Source organism: Terrapene carolina, unplaced genomic scaffold (genome assembly GCF_002925995.2).
Source record: "Terrapene carolina triunguis isolate 2854851 unplaced genomic scaffold, T_m_triunguis-2.0 Scaffold33356, whole genome shotgun sequence".
Taxonomy (NCBI): Eukaryota; Metazoa; Chordata; order Testudines; family Emydidae; genus Terrapene; species Terrapene triunguis.
The window spans coordinates 843,013-866,954 of record NW_020697707.1 but is presented as its reverse complement, the minus strand read 5'-3'; the positions used below and the strand labels follow the sequence as shown (position 1 = coordinate 866,954).

Below are 23,942 nucleotides of genomic sequence, written 5' to 3'. Positions count from 1 at the left end.
GAATGCCTTCCCAACTCTCAAAAATTAGCTGTTTGGGCCAGGGGTGTCCAGTGGGTGTAGGGGCTTCTAAACTGTGGCTATCCAGGGTGACTGTGTTAAGATGAATATGTGCACATTGTCATGAATTTAAAAGTGGCTCCCTGAGCTGCAACCTACGATATTCAAACTGAAGGGTCTGAATCAGCCCCATCACGACATGGAGGATGTAGGAGTGGCGCCTCCACAGTTGCTTCATACTGCTTCTCCTGCAGCCCCAGGAGCTCTGCTGGGAGTAGGGTGACCAGACAGCAAGTGTGAAAAATCGGGACGGGGGTGGGGGATAATAGGAGCCTATACAAGAAAAAGGCCCCAAAATCGGGACTGTCCCTATAAAATCGGGACATCTGGTCACCCTAGCTGGGAGCAGTCACAGCAGTTGCTGTCCCTTCCCCGATGCATCTGCTCAGCACCTCCCCCCCCGCTGGCTGCCTCTGCACTGCAGAGGAGGGAGAAGAGTAGCTCTTGCTCCTCCATTGTCCACTTCCCTGCTGGGCTGCCGGAGCCCCACGAAGAGTAGGGTAGGAGCTCAGCAGGCTCTGCCTGAACCTCAGCCAAAATGTCTCCCCTCCCCCACACAGCCGCCCAGGGCAGCCCAGGACAGGGGAAAGAGAGAAGAAACGGCGAAGCTTTAACATGAGCCAGCTGGCCACAGACTTGGAAGGACCCTCAGGGGCCATGCTCCAAATGCGGCTAGCTGGAGCATAGCACATTCCAGTACCATGCGCTGAGCAGAGGGAGGGAGGAGCCAGAGTGCTTGCTGGGGACTCCCCCACAATGGGGAAATTCCCAGTAGGGGACTTCGGTGGTTTCCTCTCCCTCTGCACTGCCTGAGTATGGCCCCTCGACCTTTCTGAAATAATACATTTGGCCCTGAGGCTGTCAAGGTTGGACCATCTCTGACTGAGGCTCTGAAGCTCAAAGACTGATACAACAGCATTCCCGAACACTGACACTTAAAAAATATATTGATAGTCCCAAAATGCAGGTGCGTCGCTCCCTGTCACTTACTGCATCTATGGGATAACTTCATTATCCACTCATGGAGCTAGAGAGGAAAATGTGTGTCTGGAGGGCTAGTTCATAAAGACTAGAACTGTTTGTATGTACTTACAGGAGGAGGCATTAGTTCCTTCTGTTGATGCTTGTATCCCAAACACGGGCTCTGCAACACACAGAAGGTAACAACAAGGTCATAAGGAGATACAAAAAAACTATCACATTGTATTGGAAGATCCTGAACTTGTCTTCCCCAGAAAAAAATAAAGAAAACCACCGAAGGAAAGAAAAAAGAATAACAACTCCAGAAAGTGAGGAACTTCAAAGTCACTACAGCAAGTCCAGGGCACACTATGAATAAACAATTAATGCAAAAATGATCCATTGTCCTTGGAATGAAATGTAAAAAAAATTTGGCAGTGATAGGAACAATGTTTTCAGCTGCCTGTGACAGAATCAGGGGCAGCCAGAAAGCAGAGGGCCTGAAAGTGGCCATTCTATTCTGCGTATTGAGCAAGGAAGTGCTGAGAGCAAGTAACTCTCTAGAACAACGCCAAACAGATCTTCAAGGCTACATTAAATAATAGCTGTGCTTAGGGACTGCTGTGACTAAAAGGAGAGCAGCGTCTATGAAAGCCACCAGTTTTGGACATATCCACAGCCGGAACGGAGCACAGACACGAAACTGTGAAAGGAGGATATGTTCAAGAACAAAATTGTACTTAGTGGCAGCATAATGTGGTAAAAAAGAAAGAAGCAGACTTAAGCTGGCAGAAGTGAATCACAATTTGTAGGGCAGGTGAAGCAACTAGTTCTGGGAGACATATAAAACCAGGCCCAGGCCAATCAAACCAGGCCCAGACCTATTGAGACAAAAGGTACAAGGCCCAAATGCGTGCAACAAAACCAGGGCATGCATTTAGGAGTTGCAAAAGTTCTACCCATCGAGGGTCTGGGCAATATATAGTGTAACACATGAGTTCAGTAGTCATATGCAAAGGTGTGCAGGACAGCATCTCAGCTAGAAAGCAATAATACAGAACCCATGCAGAAAGAGGACTTGACTTGGGGTAGCAGTAGAATACCATGCAACCAGCGAGAGGAAGACAGAGTCAAGGAATGCTCAGCGTTGAACAACAACCCCAAGAATGTATCAGTGAGGTTTCTGATAGCCCATCGGGCACAGGCTAAACACACTGCCATATTCCTAGTAGAGATCTTAATTTAGAAACCAGGGTCACAGTAGCCCATTGGGGTTCGAGTGTAGGGCCCAAAAGGAATAATCATGTAGAGGGAAATCACACCTGAAGTTAAGGTGACTCTGCAAGTTCCTTCAGCTCCAAAGATACTAAAGCAGCACTCCTAGGCAATTGGACAGTGGCAGTCTAAACAGGAGCACTGCACACTAGTCTATTTCCAATCATCAAAGAAGATCTAATGTGCTCATCTGTATTGCAGGGTGCTGAATAATTCTGCAGGGTGCATAAAATCCCTATTATTCTGAAACAGCTAGAGGATTCTGTAATGATTTACAGAGCAGAAGTAGCATGGCTCCAGGATTAACAGCTTTGTGAGAATGGAAAAGAAAAATGGCACATTATGGATATATTTGGATGTACAAGAGCTGAACAGAGTCATCCCGACCCATCCTGACTCCATCCCAACGTAAGATGATGTCCTGTGCTAAGTGGCCAACTCTCTATACAGAATTCTAGAAAGACAGAGGCTGGAGAGAGTACCCTGAGAAGTAGTCATCAGACTTATGCACTTTAATACTCCCATGGGTGGAAAGTAGTTTTGTTATTTACGATTTGGTATTAAATCTGCAAGTGCAGTATTTTAGCAGCAAATGTCCTTTTGCACACCTCAGAATCCACATCATAGCCTCTGTCACAGCCACAGCAAAGAGGAAAATATTCCTGTACAGAAGCAGGCAATGGGAAGAACACAAGTAGCAAAACCGCAGGTTCTGTGAAGAAAGGAGTGCTGTGTACAGGTTTTGTTCTTACATCACAAGGGGTGAGGAAAGGAGAATAAAGCGCAGGCCAGGGCCAGCATGACACTCCTCTGAACAAAACTGGCTCCAGTGCTTACAGGAACACTTGCTATTAACTGTTTGGTCTAATATGTATCAAGTGAAGCAATACAGACAGCCACACTGAGAATATGAGTGAATCCTGGATCATCTGATTGGCATTTGTTAGACACCAGTGCCAAGATTTCCCAAGCCTACCACACACACAGATGCATCAAAGGACAGGCTGCAGGCATGCTTAATGCAAATTCTTGTGGTCACACTTTTCTCCTTGATCTAGCCTACCAATGTTGTCATCTCAGACTAAAAGCGGATACAGCATTCCAGAAGAGCTAGTGAGAGACCACTGTCCCTTTGCCAGCCCGGATCTGTGCAATTTTGCAAATCCGTGGGATATATGTCTTATCCACGCCAGTCTACAACTTCCTCAGCCAGACATGGTAGGAGAGACATGACCATTTATAAAGTATCACTACAGTGTTATATTTACCATCTACCATACAGGGACTATTATTAAAGTAACACTAATATTTCTTTTTTTTTTTAAAAAGAAAGACAGTGCACTCTGAATGCCCCTGGAGCCTAGAAACACGCCCTTCATACGCATGGAACACTTAGCAGCAGAGCTGCTCAAGGGCAGAATGTGGAGAGGAACACACACACCGATTTGAAGGTGAGCTAGACACAGAAGAGTTTATACCAAGCTGAAACAGGCTCAAAGGTGGTAAAAGCACAGACCAAGAATACCACCTGCATTCATGAAACCTGCACAAGGGCAGTACCAGACTGCAGATCCTGTCAGGTTAAGCCACCCATAGGAGAAAGATAAAGGAGGTGCTGGTGACCTGATCACACAGGTCGTATGGAGTCATTAAGGGACAAGAAAGTGTCACTATGAGCTAGCCAGGAACCTATGTGGGCCACATAGCTACTGAGGACCCACTCTTACACGAATGTGAGATAATCATTGTGTAGCCTGCTAGGAAACATGAACGTATTTGACACTGCCATCCTACAAAATGCACATGCACAGGCAGAGAGTCAGATACAGCTACTTGCCGGTGGGAAAGATTCTGTTATGGCCCAAGTGTAAAGATGTGTTCCAGCAGGTAAAGTGTTACTAGTAACCTATAACCCAAGAAGAGGTCAGGTGAGCTGCAGCACACTGACGGTTGCAGTGAACAAGGTAGGTCAACGTATACAGCTCAGAGACACTGGAAGTTATGCTTATCCCCTTCTTTAATTGTTTGCTAAAGAGCACCTCCACGTTAAAGTATTAAAAAGCAGGAATGTACTAAATAGCTCACTCCTATTTTAAAGTCACCAATGCAGGGCCAGTATTCAAGTCACTCTCACTCCCACATGCTGGAGCTCTGGCTCCAGGCAAATCATTATATGCAGAATGAGCTAGAGAGAGCAGACCTAGGTCTGAAGAACTAATTGGAGAGAGACGAGACCGTTTAATTTGACTTACGTGAGGAAGTTTTTGCTCCTTCTGTTGATACGGGTGTCTTGCTGGAGTGCTCTGTAAAACATAAAAGGTAACAGGAGGTTACAATATGGTTTCAGAAGATCCTGAACTCATCATTCTTAGCAGTAAAAGCCAGTTTATCTGTTAAGAAAGGACCGGCTCAAGGAAAAAATAGAAGCTCTAAAAAGCAAGCTCAGACTTCAGCCTCAGGGGCCAGGATGCCTACTGCAGTTGACTGTCTATTTGCAAAGTAGCTTCCTGGGGGAAAACACAGGATGATCTATGGGTAGAATGACCCTGTTGTTCAAGTCTCTCATTCTCATCTGGGAATAATGGATCCACGGCAACTGAGGAAAAGCACACAAATGGCTGTATTTATGGAACAGTTCAATTGAGTCCTTGTGCTTCTAAGCAGTTGGATTTTGCAAAGAAAGATTTCTGGTCATCCTATTTTACTTATTCGTGAATATATCCAATGGTGTCCTTCTCTACTTCATGGAAATCGTCTAACTCACATGCAACTCATGGTGGAGGCGGAAGTCTCTGCTTTGGAAGTGAGCATTCATGTTGCACAAAAGTGGAGTCAAGTTGTCGTTATACAAAAGTCCCAGGGAATGACAGCTCTTGGCATAATGCCATAGGCTTCTCCCCACTTTGCTTGTTGATATAAAAGTCGGTGGCAATGGTACATGATAGTACCAGCACTTAGCTCCTTGCCAGATGGTTAGCAGAGTGTCTAATAAGTAGATGGATGGCTTTCTGTTAGAGCAGGTTTCTGTGGGGACCCAGAGCACTGAACATCCATATCACAATATGCTATTGTGATGTCTGGCTGAGTAGAAAACTCTTCAGACATGTTCCTGGACTGTAAGTTTTCTGAAGTTGTCTAGACAGTTATCAAGCACTGAGGTGGTAAAGTTCTTTATCGCTGCACAAGTTACAACTCCATTAGTAGTACAATATCCTCATGCTTGGCTGGAGAACGAGAAGGGTCATAGATGCCACCATTTCAAGAAGTGTTGAGAACATCCTGCTTAGAATGTTAAGCATGTGAGCTTCCAGTAGATCAGACAAAAGGAATACAGAAGAAGAATGCAGAAGACACTTGGGAAAAGAACTCTGACAGCCATTGGCCATGGTATAGTGTTAGATCTTCCTGAACAACCGTGGTCTGCACCCAATTGTGGAGCCCTGTCACATTGTTCAAAATATTCTAACTCCCTGGGACATTCAGATTGTTTCCATTTTCTGTAGTCCTACAAAGATACAGAAATCCCTTATTGAGGCATGGGTTAGTGGAAGGATATCTGTCCACCATTTTCTTTCAAGGCAAATAAGACTACTACGTTGTTCTCTGTTCTTGATCCTGAGGTTGCACATGGACATGACCAGCATCAAGAACCAGTCTATGTAATTTCCCTCAATGTAGCTGCAATCAAAGCTTGATGTAAGGCCTTTGTATTAGGATCTGTTCACCTTTCTGGCCTCCCTTTTTCACTAGCTCTTCTGTTTGGATTTTTTTTCCTTGTGGCCCAGTTTCCTTTGGCAAATTTACTGATCTCTGGGACACGTGGTCCATGATTATCTCATGATGCAGGAAAAATTGTTATGAAGTGCTCCCCCGCTACTCTGTGGTGGGTGCTCTGCAAAAGAAAAGTGTACATATGCATATAAAATACTAGGGTCAAAATCTTGTCACACAAGGTCATGGCATGTGGGGGTGCATGGCTGGGCACCAGTAAATATCTATGCAGCTTGTCAGAGATGGAGACAGTGCACTGATATATAATCTGAGCTGCCCGAGCAATTAACCTTTCTTAAAAATGAGAGGGGACGCAGCAGGTCTGGCACCTCAGACATCTCTGCCTCGGGCCGTACTGGAGCAACATTTTCTTTTCTTCTGAAAGAAACAGTGTTCCATTCAGTGCCTGTGCTGAGCTGGCACTCTCACCGTTCTCGTCACAGGCTGGGCAGCAACAGTCAAGGCTTAGTCCATGCTTCCACCAATACAGACGGTGAGTTGCATTTGTAGTGGGAGATATGACCAGAAGCTCGGCACCAACAGGGCTTCCAGAAGAACCACATTCAGAGAACAGGTGGCACAGACACACAGCATCAAGTGTGGTTAGTAACATCAACAGCTGAAGGTGTCAAACACAACAGGTGCTTATGATCGCTTATCGAGGACTGCATGCTGCACCACTGCCGCGATGCATTCCACTCTGCACAACACCTGTAGAAAACAGGCTGAGGAGAAAGAGGAAGGTGGCCTCCAGCGCTCGCAGAGGCGGAAGAGCAGGAGGAGGTTTTCAGTAGTGGTATCTTCAGCACTGTGAGAAGCTGGTGATCTGCAGAGTGGCTTCTGGCCCTCTCTTCAGCTTCACATCTTGGTCTCCATCAACAGCAACAATGTTAATAGCCCTGTCCATTGTAACTCCCCCCCACGTGTATTCAATTTCTGTAGTGGGGATGCGTAGAGCCATTGAATCAAACTGTAAACCCTGTATATGATGGAAACCAATTCGAGCCAGGGGGCGGGGAAGCACCCCTAGTGCCAGCACCTATGCACATATCCCATTCCTCTTGGGGCACATCTAAGGTCTGTGAGAGTCGCTGTACTGTCAGGGCTTAACAAAAGACACAAACTCTTCCCTGAACATGGAAACATTTGCCTGTTGCTCCTCCACTTCCCTAGCCAAAAACTGCAGAGGGAGAGGCAAGTGAAATGTTGGTTTTTTTGAGGTAACACGGCAGGAGTTCTCACTCCCACTGTCCCGGTCCTCCAGCCAGACCCAGTCTGCGCTCTCTCCCTGGCAGGTGACTGAAGAGAAGGCAAAGACCACGAAGGGCTCAGCAACACAAACTGCCTGCTGTATCTTCAGTCTGATCCATTGTTCTCATCCATGAAAGCTGTGCTGAGAAAGAAGGGATAACCGCTCAGACAAGGAGTGCTGTGTGAACTCAGCTGAATGGTTTACTTGCTGGAATCTGACCTGACATGCCGCTCTTTCAAATCATTCCCAAAGGTGGGCTGACACCCATTGTGTCCATGCCTTCATAAGAGCTGGAGGCACAGCTTTGACACCACTAATGGACTATACCTGATCTAGCTGACATTAAACAGATGACTGCACAAACCAGGTCAGCAACGCCCTGCCCTATGAACCCAGGCCCCTCTGGCACAGTCAGCTAGCCATGCCTGGAGGAGGAGGGGCTTCACAGATAAATGGGGAGACAGACAGGAAGGGAAAGCAAGGAGCAGAGAAATCCACTCCTAAGCAGTGTTCTCATCAGGGACTCCCAGAAAGAGAAGGATCCCTGGAATAAAAGGCAGACCTCCTCTCACTCACAGGCAAAGGGTCCTGTTGGAATAGAGGGAGTTTCCTTCTCCAGAGCCTGGCAGAGAGACTGTGATGATCCAAAGCTACAGGAAAAGGTCCTAATCATGTTAAGAACAGAGAATGCCTTTCTCCAGGGATAACTCCCGGTGCCCTCGTCTCATATAGAAGCCACTGGCACATCTCTGCGCTCCCTTTCTGCAGCGTTCTATGGCGAGTATGCGGTGTATGGAGGAGTTTGGTGAGATACCCATTTATGTTTAGTGATATAGTGTATGTATGAAAATATAACCGGACATGGAGGAATTGCTTTTAGCATGTTTCATTCACTTTCCAAGTGTTGGCTTTCATGTAGCTCCTGTATAGTACAAAGCAACATTGTTATTAAACATTTGATTTCAAACGAATAATTGGGGTTATGTTGCTGACATACCAAAAGGACGATCTGTCCATTCATATCTTCATGTTATTTATTGATCATTGAAAAGCTGAGCTAGTTATCCCTACGGGTTTCCCCTCTAGTTCCTTGGAGTTGATAGATTGGTCATTTTTATGTGACTCATATTCCTGTAGAAAGTTCCAAATGGAACAGAGACCCCTGTGTTTCTCATGGCTCCATTGAGATCATGCTTCCTGATGCTTGCGAGAGCTCTGCCCCTACTCCAAACTCCGAGGGATATTTCTGCCTGAGCTCATCTGAGTGGTTGCTGCTGTCATTTACTCTTTTCATCACTGAAAGCTGTCCAAAGGAATGGAAGTTGCCCACACACATTTCCCCCCCTGCCCAGCTATGTTCATAGCTCCTTACCCTCCTCATCCATTCATGAGGGGTGCTGAAGTGGTGACACTGTGACAATTCCTACTCAAATTGCACCATTAAAACAAATGCAACTAGGTCCAGATCCTCAGCTGGATTCCACAGGCTGCAATGGAGCTTTGCTGATTGACACCAGCTGAGAATCTGGCCCACAATTCCTAGCCTGGCCTCGTCAAACACACAAGAGAGGGATAGTCTGGTCTCTTGCTCTAATCAAACTTCAGACTGATCAATATAGGGCCACGAAGGGATTTTTCTTTCACGAAATGCATTGCACAGTTGGCCAGGTGCATTATGGGATTTAATGTTTGTAAGGCTGGATTTCATTTATGATTTTATTTGCCTTCCTCTTAAGCATCAGACATTGGCTACCTGCAGAGGCAGGATAGTGGATTCAGTGGACCAGCCTATGGTGGCATGAGAAATCCTGCATTCTTAACTGTCTCCATTTGACATGCTGAATGGTGTTATAGTACCAACACTATTGCGTTACACTGTGAAGAAGTCCACGCATTAATGAAATGGTGGCTGCACATCACCATTTCCAAACGGGGATGTGTAAAGTTGAAATCAATGCAGGGTGTTCAGTACTTTTGAAAATACAGTTATTTCCTTTGGTGTCTACATATGGATTTTGGTGTGTAACTTTTGGAAGACAAATTTGAAAACTCTGGCCTTAGTTTATATTACTGTATCAATGCTCTTTTAGTACAGTTAAAATGATCCTTAAAAAATAAGAAAAGTAAAAAGTGTGCTGCAAGAACCCCTTTGCATAGGAAAAGTGACAAATTAGTATATGAAAAGCAATTAGCATAATGCACCCAAATCCCAGTGCTCTCTATTTATAGATCTCCAAAAGAGTTTTGTGCATCTTTACTGACCTCAGCTACAGTCCTTCTTAGGGAAGCACATGTGAAAAAGAAGGAGGCCAAATAAGAAGGCAGTTTGTACCCTGTGGGCAAGTTACGCTCATTATAAATGAAAAGAGGACAGATGAACTGCTGCATACCATTAAGACTGCTAGAAACTAGAAATTGTAATTTTTACAATATTCTTATCATTTGATTTTAGTTGTATTTTTTAAATAAAAAAAAAATCTATTTATAAGGCACCCTACATGAGAAATTCAAGTTCCTTTCATCTCCAAACAAATTCTACGAGACGATCTGTCCAGCCAAATACAGCACATAGCCTGGCAGGAAGAAAAAACAATCCAGCACAAGGGCAAACCTGATAGTCTTCAGGCCCACATTCCAAACACAAGGGGACTACTTTGCACTTGGAAGGAGAATAGGGAAAACAAAAAGTAGCTGTCAAAACACAATAAGTAGACCCAAGTTCAATCAAAAGTAGCTAACTAGAACAAAAAGGGCTTCTGTGGCACATAATAATATGTGAGCATGTAATTAAAGACTGTACCATAATGCATATACACAAGGGGGCCAAATTAAGGGTCCTTCGGCAACTTTATTTCTGGCATTTCCCAACTTCTAAGTTCTTGATTTTGCAACCCTAACATTTTTTTGTATGCAATTTTCTAGATTTTTACCCCAGGAATTCCATTAAGCCGTATCATATTGACATCCATGTGAGCATCAGCAGGGCTGGAACCTTTAGATCCACAGCACAGACCTCTGCTGCTTGACCTAATGGAGTAACTGATAACAGTAACAGGTTGTAATGCTCTAGGAGGAACACACTTTGCCAGTGGGTTTCACAGATAATTGCTGACAGCAGAGGAATCTTTGGTTACATTCCCAGTTCTGAAAGAGAATGTAATCGAGTGGGCTCAGACCCTTCTGCCCCCTTTTATTCCCCAAGCCCGACTCCTTCTGTCCCTGTCATGTCTCATCTCCCCCATCCCTGGCTCCGCGTGCCAGTCTCCTTACCTAGCCATTCCCAGTCTCCACCCCCTGCCCAGACACTTTATCCTAGTCCTAGTTTCCCCCTTCAGACTGCCCATCCAGATCCCAGTCTTTCCCTCACCCCATCACCTCATCCCGTCTCCCTCCCCAAGCTCCTTGCCCAGTCAGTCTTAATCTCCCCCGACACAAGGCTCCTCATTTGATCTCAGTCTCTCTCCCCTTCACCACAGCAGTCCCCAGCAGCAATTGCAGGTAAAGTCCTGGAGCATACTCAGTGACAACAGTGCATGCACAGTCTGGGCAGCACCTGGAGCTGTGACTGGAGGGAGCATGCTCAGTGCACTCTTTGGAGAATTTAGCTGCCAAATTCTGACAATTCTCTATTTACTATAGGTGAACTGAGATTTTTCAGACTTCTACTTTGAACAGATTTGGGTGTTTTTTCCAAGGAACAGCAAAAGGCATATCCCTGGCAGCAGGGCAACTGCCACAGCCAAATTTCAAATCCCTGCTCCACAGCATGGAGGCACAAGCACTTCTCAACAAAATGGCTGTAAGAATCTTTGTAACAGTCTGTAGCCCCCTATGTTTACCCCTTTTTCAAGACTAAGGTAAATTCTGTACAAAGTATGCCTTGTGAGATATCATTTGAAAGCTCATAATTTACTGATCATTATTGTCCTGGTAAAATATGTGTGGCAGCATTGTATGTAAAGGTATAAAATTCTACCGCATGGCATTACTGAAACGTTCCAAGTTCAGAAAAGCAGCCACAAACCAGTTCCTCTGAGACAGAAGGCCTCAGCTAGGTGTCAACGAAATCAAATGGACCTGCACCTGGTTAAGTCGCTATTCTTTGGCAAGAAAGAGCAAGAAATTTACATCTTGATTAAAAAAAAACAGCTGGAGGTTCCTGTCCACACAGACTTTCTGTCTCCTGAACCCCAGCTGGAGATGATTCTCAAAGAGGAGGAAAAGTATAAGAATGGAGAACATGCCCCAAGTTATTCCTCCCTTTTGCACTACCCATGACAGCCACAACACTTGAGGAACAAAGAAACAGTTTTGGACTGAGAGAGGGATCCTGTCTGAAAGGAATTCAGCCAGTAAGACTGCTGAAGCATGTGGTGAGACAGACTTTTGCTTTGAAGTCACTTAACTTGTTAAGTTAGGTAGTAGTTGCATTTCACTTTTATTTTCTTGCAACCAACTCTGATTTTTATGCCTCATTACTTGTAATCACTTAAAATCTATCTTTCGGTAGTTAATAAACTTGTTTTATTGTTTTATCTAAACTAGTGTGCTTGGACTGAAGTGTTTGGGAAACTCCATTTGAGATAACAGGATTTGTGCATATCATTTTCTATTAATAAAATGACGGCATTTATAGGAGCTTGTGTTGACCAGGAGGGAGCTGAGCAGTACAAGACGCACATTTCTGGGGAAAGTCTGGGACTGGGAATTGGCTGGTGTTGCCGTACAGTGTAATTCAAGAGTGGCTGCCCGTACCACTCATACGGTATAGCTGGGAGTAATTTACATGCTGGAGGGTGGGTGAGAGCAGACCAGGAGTTGTTGCTCTCACAGCGAAGCAGTGTAAAAGGGACCCCAGAACTGAGGGGACACAGCTATTCAAATGTCCAGATTGTACCCTGGGGAATGTCCCAATCTTTTAATATAATCCCATTCTCAGAAACAGCTGAACCATTTTAGCTGAAATTTAAACAAATAAATACATAAATTCAGCCCAAGTCAGACACCTGACAAATTTCAGCCCAAACAAGTGAAGTTTGATAATGTTATACAGCACTGAAAACAGGATCTTATAATGGAAAGTGCAGAGCAACATTAACTATAGCGGCTGCTACCACCTCCACCTACTTTATGTTTGTACAGCAACTAGCACTACAGGACTGGAGCCTCTAGGTGCTACCAGAACTCAAATAACTAATACCACTACATACGTACAGCTATTCCTTATTATTGCATTTAGAATGTAATACAAAGAATATGGGGTTACGACACTGCGACTGTATAAACACACAAATTCTAGCAGTGATCACTTTATTTAATTAAATAGATGTTAACAGCAATGGTTCTCAGCCACTGACACGTGTGCCAGCACAAGCAAACCGAGACTCTGTCGCTTATACCTGGCTCGCTATCCTGCCATCAGGTGGTGACCCCCACAGCCAGGGATGAACTTGGGATCCCAGCTCTCCGCTGCACCAGCTGTGCTCGGCTTCCATTCAACTCTACATGTGCTAACATTCCACAACAGCACTTAGACTGCTCCAGACCTCAGCCAGCCACAGCACATGGCTGTTTTCAGGCTCCTTCGGTGACTGTGAGATGGACGTGGAAGTTGATACAGAAGAGCTGAATGAGTTTTTATTATTGTGGCAAGTTACAGACCACACATGTGAAGGGGAGCCACATAATGTCTACACTTCAGGCCTCATTACAGAGGTTGGATCCCAAATCTATCATTAAGGTCGAAAGGGGAAGAGGTCACTGGCAGCAGAGGAACAACGGGTGAGAAGGTCACTGGTACAGTGGCTGTCAGAATCTGCTGAATGGATGCTGCTCTCTGAGACAGTGGGGAACCAGTGCTTTTGTAGTCACCAGATGTTACCCATGTTGCCCCTAATTTTGGATGGAAAATTCCGCCAACAATAGCAGCTGCTCAGAGGTTTGGTTTGCTAGTAGAACCAGCTGAGATGGGCAGTGTCAGTGAGGCCATCACACATGCATGCTGAATTTATTTATCAAAGTGAGTATTACTACACAGTATGAGATGGTGTTTGATATTGGCTTATCAAATTTAGTTTAGATCTAGGGTTCAGCCTCTTTGGAGACACAAGGGCCGGCTGCAAAGTTTAGATCAGGACCAAACTTTCCTCAAGTTCAGGAGTACTTGATATATTAAGTCTATTCTATTCTATACACACACACACTAAGTCATTCCACAACCATACACTAACAAAAAAGCCCAAAGTCTTAGACTGATGACAAATAAAGATTATAGTTTCATTTTCCAATTTGCATGGTACTTCTCTCCTTGTTCAGGGCACAGTGTGCCACAAATATGCATTGCATTGTAATTATGTCTTCAAATTCCATCACATTAAGAGACAAAAGTTGTCTTTTAGTTGCTGTATTGAGCTAATCAGGTGTATGGTCCCCCCCACCCTCATAGGCCTTCTACTTGAATTTCACTGTCAATATGTTTTAATTACTCAACAACAAGTCCAAGAAACAGAATTTAAGCGTATACCTGCCAACTGGGGTCATAACCAGAAAAAGTATTGTGAAAAGGTTTATATACAGTGATACAAACTAAATGTTGCTAGAAGCATATGTCACGATTCCTATCAGTGAAACAGAAAGGAGCTTTGAAAAATATAATTTTGTAGCTTCAAATGACTTTGAATAAGCTTGAGAGCTCTGCTTGCTCAGATCCTCCATTCCTCAAATCACAAGTCTAAATGACAGTATATGAGACAGGCTTATATCTATGAATGACTTCATATGTTGATCACGTAGCCTGCATTAAAACATTTCCCTCACGTGCCAGCTGTCAGGACAACTATCGACATATGTGAAAGGAGAGGTGGTCACGTTCCGTAGCCATACGAATAGTACTTAGTGATGAGGGCTGGTTTTTAGTAAAGGCACCGGACTGGGTCTCAGGAGATCTGGGTTCAATTGCCTGTGCTGCCACAGACTTAATCTCTATGTGCCAGTTACTCTTTTGTATAATGGGAACAGGGATACCCTCTTTCTTCCACCCTTTGTCAGTCCTGTCTGTTTAGATCATAAGGTCTTTGGTGCCAGGGCTGAGTCTCACTATGTGTTTGTACAGCGCCTAGCACAATGGGGTGTCAATCTCTGTGGAGTCTTCCGGGTGCTAATGTAATGACGACTCAGCTTGTTTGCATAACGAGGGCCAATTTAATCTAAAATCGGTTGTACCTATTTATCAGGCCTAATGTTTTTAAATGTATTTTATTTACACCACAATAGACTTAAGTGTTTTCATCTCTATTTTGCTTCCAGTGTGGTCTAGTGAGGATGCACCTCTTGCAATGCTTGCAAGGTTCTCATTCCCCTGCAGACCCTTTTGTCCGGATGGCTCTTTTAATGCAAGAACTTTTAAACTGCAGTTAAACAAACAGCCACGTCTTACCATTGGTGTCCGTGATGGTAATGCTGGCTTTGGTGCTGTCATTCCCTAGTTTGTTGCTCACTTTGCATGTGTATTCCCCAGCGTCCGCCAGTGATGCTTTAGAAATGTGAAGTTCCGAGTACTTCCTGTGGAATCAGGAGCAACATGTTACATCTTTTATCGGAGTAATAATCATGACAAGCAGCTAATGCATTTATCCAATGAAGAGATTCATCTTCCATCCTCTGACTACACCAGTTTACCCCTACCCGAGTTTGGAGAACTCTGCAGAATAGGCACATGAAAGAGCTGAAATAAATACATTTGTTTATACTTTTCTGCTTGAGAGTTCTCATTGTTATTAAGGGAAATTTACAAAAACCAGCCTTCTCCCTTCAAGAAACTGGACCAGGAGGTGCTCCGACACCACGGACACAGGTGCCTGTACAAAATATAGATAGATTCTCCTGTCACTGAGGTTCATGCTGCCAGTAGCAGAGTTCTGTGCAAGTACTGTAGTTTCTAGCATCTGAATAAATAATCATGAGATGCAAGACGCTCTTTATGCAATCTTTGAAACCCCACTAGGAAATCACTGTCCAGCGCGAACAAAAAATTGTGGACAGCAGTGCAATCTGCATGAGGCTACATTTTGTTCCTGGCAAGGAGATGTAATTTAATCAGTCTCCAAGGTTTTAAGATTAGATTTTAAAATGCACAACTCCTGCCTGGCCATTTATTTGGTAGGAGCACATTCTAGTGCCCTGACCACAAGTAACCTCAGTAATTCCATTACCTGGACCAGTCATTCTCAGCTCTCTGTTTGGCCACAGAACAGGTACAGCACAGGCGGTTTAGGTATAGGCTTCCTCACACTGCCAAGCCAATCTGGTTTAGCCCTGCCCAGGGCAGACCATCTCTAAGGATGAGAGGGTAATTCACTCTTTGCTCTCTCTCCTGAGAGTGCCCATATGGTCGGAATTTGGGGCCACATGAAGTGGTGGTTGTTATATTGTGGACACTTGCGAACTCCCAGCAGAACTAAGGCCTGTTCGACACCTCAACTGTAGGTCAACAGAGCGACATGGCTCAGGGGTGTGAAAAATTCACACCCTTGAGAGAAGTCGTTAAGCCAACCTAAGCCCTGCTGTAGACACTGGTAGGTTGATGGAAGAATTCTCAAGGGGTTGATTACTACAGCGATGGGAAAACCCTTCTTTCGCTGGGCAAGTGCCTATACTACAGCAACACAGCTGCAGCACTGCAGCTGGGCCACTGTAATGCTTGGCATGTAGCCACAGTCTGAGAGTCTGAACTCTCTGCACACAGGGTGCCAAGCAGTCATCGAACTGAAATGATGGTCAGGAGCGGATGAGCTGGGCCGGATTCAAATTGGAGGCGGTAACCTAGAGGTAAAAGGCTCTATCTACCCTAGTACCAATCCCCAGAGCCAACCAATGCCCCTTCTCAGCTCTTCCTTGTGGCCTATTGGTCTTGCAACAGTATGGAGCAGTTGTTGCTAAGTCGCTTAAGGTTTCCTGTTTTCACACGAAGGCACAATTGTGGAGGGGAAGAATCAGAACAGCTCTGATGCTTGGGGGGATGGGGGGGGAGGGAGAAACAGTGCCAGGCAGCCACTGCAGACTCAAGCCATCAGGGAGACAGGGGGCTGTAGACCAGCAGGCCATTATCAGAGGGAGAGGAAGGCATAGGCGCGGGAAGTAGAGGTGCGGGGGGTGGGGCCAGCGACCAGGAACCGAGCCCCAGGTGAGGTGAGGGGTTGGGGAGTGGAGCGTGGGCGGAGGGCCAGGAACAGGGCATAGGCGTGGGAAGTAGAGGTGCGGGGGGTGGGGCCGGCGACCAGGAACCGAGCCCCAGGTGAGGTGAGGGGTTGGGGAGTGGAGCGTGGGCGGAGGGCCAGGAACAGGGCATAGGCGCGGGAAGTAGGGGTGCGGGGGGTGGGGCCAGCGACCAGGAACCGAGCCCCAGGTGAGGTGAGGGGTTGGGGAGTGGAGCGTGGGCGGAGGGCCAGGAACAGGGCATAGGCGTGGGAAGCACCCCCAGGTTTTATGCGGGGCCGCCGGCCCTGTGCCCCACTCCCCAGCTGCTGGCTCCATGCATTAAACCTGGGGATGCTTCCCGCGCCTATGCCCTGTTCCTGGCCCTCCACCAACTCTCTGCTCCCCAACCCCTCACCTCACCTGAGGCTCAGGTCCTGGCCGCCGACCCCACCTCCCGCTCCCAGGCCTCCGCTCCCGGGGGTCTAGTCCCGGGGCCCAGTGCCTGGTCCCATGGCCGAGGCTCTGCTCTTGGCCCTGCACGTGGGGTCCCGGCTGCTGCCCCCAATGCCAACTCCTGGCCCCACTCCCGCCCCCAGCTGTGGCCTCAGCCCCGTTACCCCTGTCCAGGTCCCCCCTCCTGGAGACACAGCCCTGCTCCCAGCCTCTGCGGATGGGCGGACAGGGGTTAAGAGGGATGGCTTTCAGCACCCCCCCTACTAAAAATGTTCCAGCGCCACTGGAAGAAGGAGTAGGCCAGTAGAGCAAACCAGGGGCTGGCAGAGCCTAGGCCGGCTAACTCAGGATGCAACATCACCCCACTGGTAGGCTGAGAGGAGGCCAGCTAAAGTTGTGGAGCCAATTCATGGAACAGTATTCACTGACCCACCTTCCTGGCTGGAGTTCAGGTGGCATGATGCTAGCTGCTTGTGGATGATGGGGGATAAGAATATGTAAGAACATGAGAACGGTCACACTGGCTCAGACCAATGCTCTATCTAGCCCAGTGTCCTATTTTCCAACAGTGGCCAATGCCAAGTGCTTCAGAAGTAATGAACAGAACAGGTAATTGAGTGGTCCATCCTCTGTTGTTCACTCCCAGCTTCTGGCAGTCAGGGGCTAGAGACAGCCAGAGCATGGGATTGCATCCCTGACCATCTTGGCTAAAAGCTAACAAACCTATCCTCCATGAACTTATCTAGTTAGTTTTTTTGAACCCGGTTATAGTTTTGGCCTTCACAACATCCCCTGGCAACAAGTTCCACAGGTTGACTGCAGGGCCAGCCTAGACCAAATGGCTCAGCAGGCGAGGAGCATCTCTGGCACTCCCCCCTCCATTTGTTAAATGTTTGAATACCTTATGAGATTCTATAAAGATCCAGAACATTCTAGGTGGTTAGTGAAAAAGGAATCCACATACAGAATACCTGAAACATGTAACTTCAAACATTCTATTTTCCCTTTTGTCACTAACAACAAAAACAGCACCCCGAGCCTGGTGCCCACCTGGTTGCCTGAGTCGCCTGCCCCTAAATCCAGCCCTGGTTGACCATGCGTTATGTTGGTTGTTTTAAACCTGTTGCATATTAATTTCATTGGGTTACCCCTGGTTTTTTTTCATGTGAAGGAGCAAAGAACACTTCCTTATTCATTCACTTTCTCCACACCATTCATGATTTTACAGACTTCTATCATATCCCCTCCTTAGTCGTCTCTTTTCCAAGCTGAAAAGTCCCAGTCTTTTTAATCTCTCCTCATATGGAAGCTGTTCCAAACCCTTAATCATTTTTGTTGCCCTTCTCTGTACCTTTTCCAATTCTAACAGATCTTTTTTCAGATGGGGCAATCAGAACTGCATGTAGTATTCAAGGCGGGGCATATCATGGATTTACATTGTGGTATTACATTTTCTGTCTTATCCCTTTCCGAATGTTCGCTTTTTTGGCTGCTGCTGCACATTGAGTGGATGTTTTCAGAGAACTATCCAAAATAACTCCAAGATCTCTTTCTTCTGTGGTAACAGCTAATCCATCCCCCATAATTTTGTATGTATAGGTTGGCTTATGTTTTCCAATGTGCATGACTTTGCATTCATCAACGTACAGTTTCATCTGCCATTTTGTTGCCCAGTCACCCAGTTTTGTGAGATCCCTTTGTAAGTCCTCACAGTCAGCTTTGGACTTAACTCTCTTGAGTAAATTTGTATTGTCTGCAAATTTTGACACCATGCTGTTTACCTCTTTTTCCAGATCATTTATGAATATGTTGAATAGGATTGGTCCCAGTACAGATCTCTGGGGGACATCACTATTTCTCTCTCTCCTTTCTGAAAACTGACCATTTATTCCTACCCTTTATTTCCTGTCTTTTAAAGCAGTTGCTAATCCATGAGAGGACCTTCCCTCTTATCCCATGAAATGGGGATAAAATTCTTACAAAAGCAACTGGAGAATGCAAAGTACTGCATCTTTGGTTTATAGTCTTATGCGAGACCAACATTCAAGTGCACAGTAATAAAAAGCACAGTTTCAACAGTCTCTCATATTTTAGACTCCCACCCACATTTCAGCTTCACGTTGAGGGGTCTACTTTCCTCTCTCTCTCTCTCTCAGTCATCCAGATCCATGAGAACCATCTACGCGACACTTGTGGCAGAGGAACAAACCCTCCGCTCTGCACAGTTGTAATTCTTCATAACGTTTAAGTGATATCTTAACTTAGAAAAAACAGTGAGGTCTAAACTTTTAATTTTAGAATAGAAAAGGGAAGTTAGGAGATGAAAATAAGTCACATTAGTTGTGGAATTCTAACAAGCCTGGCATTTTGTTATTTTTCTTATGTGCAAAATATGTAGCAATGGTTTCAAAATCTGAGAAAGAAATTGAATATTTACAGCATCAATGGTATTATCGGTATTACTGTTAGCTAATGTTACAATTCAGATAACTGAGTGCGCACCCAAACTCATTCATCACTTCAAATGAAGAAGCAGCCAAAAAATGCTGGGCTCATCTGCATGCATGCAAGGAAGAAAACCCCACCCAGAGTGCAGTCAAAGCCCAGACTATAGGAGTGCTCAGTGTCATAGACTGAGTGTCTCGAAGCTGGGTCCTCGGGGCCCCAAGGCAGGGCTCAGACAGCAGCCTTCACCCAGCAGCTTGCTGGTACCAGCAGGTAGTATGGGCTGGTGGACTCTAGCTCACCAAAGGCACCACCCATGTTAGAGGAGACGTCCGGCCTCTCCAATTGGCTCAGGCTCACTTTTTAAGCCACAAGGAGGCACAGGAAGTTGTCTGAGCAACTCGGGGAATCCCTGGCTGGCTGCTATATTGGACTCTGCCTTCTCATCTGACTTCTGAGCCCTGCCTTAGAATATAAGAATGGCCATACTGGGTCAGACCAAAGGTCCATCCAGCCCAGTATCCTGTCTTCTGACAGTGGTCAGTGCCAGGTGCCCCAGAGGAAGTGAACCTAACAGGTAATGCTCAAGTGATCTCTCTCCTGCCATCCGTCTCCACCCTCTGACAAACAGAGGCTAGGGACACCATTCTTTACCCATCATGGCTAATAGCCATTAATGGACTTAACCTCCATGAATTTATCTGGTTCTCTTTTAAACCCTGTTACAGTCCTAGCCTTCACAACCTTCTCAGGCAAGGAGTTCCACAGGTTGACTCTGCGCTGTGTGAAGACCTTCCTTTTATTTGTTTTAAACCTGCTGCCCATTAATTTCATTTGGTGGCTCCTAGTTCTTATATTATGGGAACAAGTAAATAACTTTTCCTTATTCACTTTCTCCACACCACTCATGAGTTTATATCCCTCTATCATATCCCCCCTTAGTCTCCTCTTTTCCAAGCTGAAAAGTTCTAGCCTCTTTAATCTCTCCTCATACGGGACCCGTTCCAAACCCCTAATCATTTTAGTTGCCCTTTTCTGAACTTTTTCTAATACCAGTATATCTTTTTTGAGATGAGGAGACCACATCTGTACGCAGTATTCAAGATGTGGGCGTACCATCAATTTATATAAGGGCAATAAGATATTCTCCATCTTATTCTCTATCCCTTTTTTAATGTCAATATGGGGTTTACCTGTGATTATCCCAAGGTGAACAGCATCAGATCATAAACTCATTCAAGCAAGCTAATAGGCTAAGAAAATACTGCATCTGTGACACTTCTGCCGATGTCATTAGCTAACAATATGCATCAGGATATTGCACCAGTAAATAACAGACTGCAATTTCATCTCCTCCACACCAAAGTCTGTTGGTTTTGGTATCTGTTGCTCATACCTTCCCTGTCATTTTAAAGGAAGCTGCAAAGCTCCTGCTTCCATTTCTGTTTCAGTAGTTGGCCACTTATTCTGCCTAACAGATATTTTTACATTTTGTTTAAAATTTTACATCTAATTTGTTGGAATTAAAAAAAAAAGTTTCTTTCTTGAAATGACTTTGCACTTTCTATTATGCGGTCACATAATGAGCAAAGAGTTGGTGTGTAAAATCTGAAATTAACAAAAGTCACTTTTGATGGTTGGACACTACTTTCAACCTTAATGGGATTTTATTAATATGTAGAAAGTGTTCTTCTGAACTGTCTGGATTGATGAAGCCAATAACATTAGGCTGCCTTGAATCCTGATGATGCTAGTGCGTGTCTTCTGCAGCAGCAATATAACTCATTCATTAAGTAGCCATTTGTCTTTAAAACAGATATTAATTCTAGTCAGTTCAGAAGACTCTCCACACTTTAGTTCATATTTTCCCTACTTCATTATTATAAAAATTCCATATTAATAGAATATCAGGGTTGGAAGGGACCTCAGGAGGTCACCTAGTCCAACCTGCTGCTCAAACAAGTCCCATCCCCAGATAGATTTTTGCCCCTGAAACTCTAAATGGCCCCCTCAAGAAATGAACTCTCAACCCTGTGTTTAGCAGGCCAATGCTCAAACCACTGAGCTACCCCTCCCCCAATATTAAAATTGGTTGTCTGTATAACAATATAGCAGCCCAAAAATAAAAAATATTTGCCTGCTCAATTATCTTGTATCATAAAAACACTAAAAATAGAGAAATATTAACCATTTAAATTCATTTTAGCTTGGTATGGGAGATTTCTTGTGTTCCTTCATTAATCCAATTTGCACATAATATAATTCTGATCTTTACTGCATTCACCTGCACTGTATTATTTTTCCACTTATTTACTTAGCTTTAATATGTGCCTGTCCTAAGTTTGTGTACAATACAATCTAAACATGAATTTCAACTGAGCCAAGGGCTATGTTCATGATCTTCCACCAAAACAATACCTCTCTCTTCTCAGGCCTGGAGGGGTAGCAGCCAAAACAACAGCAAGACCCCATTTTCTCCCCAAGTTACAATTCTGAATGACAAATTCCTTCAGTTGGGGACACACCACACTCCGAATCTCAGCTAGACACTCTGACCCACAGCACCTCACGTACATATGGAACAGGACGGCAGACAAACAGAGTCCTGTGGTACAGAGAATGGGAGTGATGTCAGGGCAGAGGAGCTGCCAATGCTAACCTGTGAGGACTCTCAGGGTATGTCTACACTGCAATTAGACACCTGGGGCTGGTCTGTACTAGCTGACTTGGGCTTGCAGGGCTCGGGGTAAGGGGCTGTTTAATTGCTGTGTAGATGTTTGGGCTTGGGCTGCAGCCTGAGCTCTGGGACCCTCCCACCGCACAGGGTCCTAGAACCTGGACTCCAGCCCGAGCTGAACATCTACACTGCAATTAAACAGCCCCTTAGCCATAGCCAGCTGGCACGGGTCAGCGGCGTTGGTTTTTAATTGCAGTGTAGATATACCCTCACAGACAACCCCTGTGCAGTTTGTCACAACTTTATCACTTTTTCGGTAAAAGCACAGAGCCACTCAAGCAATTTTAACTCTCCCTGCCCGTTTCCACAGGCATATCACCAAATACCTTGTGGGCAGTGGTACTGAAGGCAGCTGATGGATCTGAAAGAATCGGCATAGGCACTTGATTTGCTTCCACTTCCAGAAGGCCAGTAGCCAAGCAGACCAACTAAGTAAGTCTCTGTACCATATCCTAGCCTAAAAGCAGATTGGGAGGGGTCAGGGAAATCAGAGGGTTCCAAGTATTCCCAGAGTTGCCTCATTAGTCCTTCCCAATAAATCCTCTGTGCCAGGGAAATCAGAGACAGGGTCAGAGATTAAGTTCCTCAGAATCCAGATACAGTTTCTTGGGCCAAGGCCTAACAATTGCTTCTTTATGAGATTTTGCTTCTATACCCTTTCTAAAAGGCGGCATTGATCCTCTCCTCCACTAATGGTCTCAACATCTCCCTGCAAAACTTGGTGAGTTAAGAGAGTCATTAGTCCGATGTTCTCCAATGGTCATACACCTAAGCTCCTCAAGCACATCAAGTAACATAGGGTGAACAACATTGGCCAAAACAGAAGAAAAAATGGCATTTGTCGCATATGGGCAGCCAAGGGTCAGGTTTCTCCACAATATAGACTGAAATTATTATACTGCAAGAAACACTTGACTCCACAAATAGGTCTAGATTAGGATTCACCAGGCTATTTACCACCTGGAACGGTTCCACTTACCAGGACTTCACAGATGCAAAGTGTTGAGATGAGTTCCTGTCTGCATCCTGTAAAACTTGCCCATACCGGTATTGCCCTGGCCTCTTCTTTTGTCATTCAGTGTTGCACACATTCTAAAGCAATATGCATTTCCTCACCTTTTGGGGGTGAAGCCAGACTTTGAGGCACCTGCTCCCCTACTTGGTGTAAACTTTGCTTGTGCCAATCAGAAACGAACACAAACAGGTTTTGAGCCCCGTCCCCTATGACACTTCTATGATGTCATAGTTGGTACTTTATGGGCTGCCTGCCATGTGCAGGCAGGGAGAGGAGAAAGAAAAACGAATCCTGTGTATCCTGTGTACACCCGTAACCGAGCCTGATCACCTCGAAGCCTCTCTCTCAGCTCACGTGTTTCAAACAGAGTTTCTATGTTTGCCGGTCGTTATGCGTTGGTTTGTATTTGTAAGTATCAGTTATTACTAATTGCTGCATCTTTGTTTATAAATATTGTTAGTAGATATTTTAGTCATTGTGTGTTTTAAGTTTCATTAACTCTATTAGCTAATCAAACGCTGCTCCCTTACCCCTTGTAATTATCCCGAATAAAACTTTAAATTGATTAATTTTAGTTGTGTGTGTGTGTGTGTCTGCAGTTTGCATCGTGACCCATACTCTCCTTGCATCCCTTACCAATATAGTCTATTGCCACGTGCAGCCTGGTAAATAACAGGCCTGCATTTTCTTTCGCCCCTGCGTGCCCGTGGCAATCCCAGGGAAATCAGAGACAGGGTCAGAGATTAAGTTCCTCAGAATCCAGATACAGTTTCTTGGGCCAA

The 23,942-nt window shown here is 45.2% G+C and overlaps 1 protein-coding gene across 1 annotated transcript in view; it reads right to left on the bottom strand.

Annotated features, from left to right (window-relative positions):
- Window positions 1-23,942, bottom strand: part of NRG1 (neuregulin 1) — a 237,281-nt gene that overhangs the window by 168,623 nt on the left and 44,716 nt on the right. Inside the window, exons 3-5 of the mRNA XM_026663345.1 lie at window positions 14,751-14,875; window positions 4,545-4,595; window positions 1,151-1,201 (exon numbers count right to left, since the gene is read on the bottom strand). The gene's annotated coding sequence lies outside the window, so the exon portion shown is untranslated. The remainder of the gene's footprint in view (window positions 1-1,150; window positions 1,202-4,544; window positions 4,596-14,750; window positions 14,876-23,942) is intronic.